Source organism: Dipodomys spectabilis, unplaced genomic scaffold (assembly GCF_019054845.1).
Source record: "Dipodomys spectabilis isolate Male_0828 unplaced genomic scaffold, ASM1905484v1 ptg000140l, whole genome shotgun sequence".
Classification (NCBI taxonomy): domain Eukaryota; kingdom Metazoa; phylum Chordata; class Mammalia; order Rodentia; family Heteromyidae; genus Dipodomys; species Dipodomys spectabilis.
In genome coordinates this window covers 2594135-2595533 of record NW_024870817.1, presented here as the reverse complement: position 1 = coordinate 2595533, position 1399 = coordinate 2594135, and the positions used below count along the sequence as shown (strand labels likewise).

At 42.2% G+C, this 1399-nt stretch overlaps 1 pseudogene; it reads right to left on the bottom strand.

Annotated features, from left to right (window-relative positions):
• Window positions 1-318: 318 nt before the first annotated feature.
• Window positions 319-1005, bottom strand: LOC122117290 (annotated as a pseudogene).
• Window positions 1006-1399: the final 394 nt, after the last annotated feature.

Here is a 1399-nt window from a genome sequence, read left to right as displayed (position 1 = left end):
TGCATCAAATTCACAGCCAGAATCCCTAAGATAAAAAAAAAACCCTGAACAATACAAATAATAACTTAAAACACACATACACACACTCTCACACACACTTCTTACAAAACTGTGCTTGGAGAAACTCCATTTGTTGACTGCCACTGATGGCATGTTTTGCTAAACTGCTGCTTCAAGTATTTTTGTTTGTAAAATTTATCACAGTAGGGCACAGCTGTTTATTGGATGAGCAGAAAAGAAAGATGTACTTCTGGCAACAGAAAGTTTTAAGGTCTTTCAAGTTATATGAAATGGACTTGCAGAAACATTGAAGTATTCTCAGGATGCAAAGTTGGAGCTGAAATGTGATATCAAACCAGTTGCAAAAAGTGTACAGCAACCATCTCTTGAGGTCAAACCTGGTACCCAGATATGCAATAGAGCTTCAGGATACATAGCTTTTGGCCTTATCCCATATTGCAGCATAGTCTGATCATGTGTGAATTTCACAAATGACTCATATTGTTCCGCTAGTTTAGTATTGAGGATTTGTTCATATTCCTCCCGAAATTTTTCTTCATAGACTTTTAAGAGTCGCTCACATATTATTCGAACTTGTGAAGGGTAAAAGTAGGCTGTTTTTTCTTCAGGAAAAACCTGGAGAACTAGGTGCTGTGAGTGTGGAAGAGACAGGATGGCTTTTTGAAGTACATGCTTCACTTTGATTAAGAATAAATTCTAAATGTCTCCACTTCTGAAAATGACTATATTCTTGCTCTATGTTCTGAAAATTTTGCTCTGGAGTTGGGAGGCACTGCTTGCTGCCCGTCGAAGCTGGCTGAGTGGGCAACAAGATCTGAGTTGAAAGCGGCTGTTTCTCGCCTTCTGGGGCCTCAGGCCCATTGTTGGGCCAGGCAGAGGGGAGCAGCACCGCTGCTTTGGGGAACAGGGACTCAACAGCGTTGCCTCTATCTCCATAGGCAGTTTCTGTGTCGCCCCATAGGCAGTTTCTGTGTCGCCCTGCATGCCATTCTGCTGAGGGGGCAGGGACCAGGAGCATCATGGCAGCAACTGTGGCCTGAGCTCCAGCTGCTCACCTGGGCTCACAAGCCCAAATCATTGATTTTTTGTTTGTTTTTGTTTTTGTCAGTTGTGGGGCTTGAACTCTGGGCTTGGGCCCTGTCCTTCAGCTCTTCAGCTTAAGGCAAGCACTCTAGCATTTAAGCCACAGTGCCGCTTCTGGTTTTCTGGTGGATTATTGAAGATAAGAGTTAAAACTTAAATAACTTAGAGTCCCCCTCCAAAAGCACAGAACAAATCAACAAAACAAAGAGTTGGTTCTTCAGAAAAATTAACAAAATTGACAGACCCTAAGCAAATCTTACCAAAAAAAGAAGAGAACACAACCCAAATAAACTCA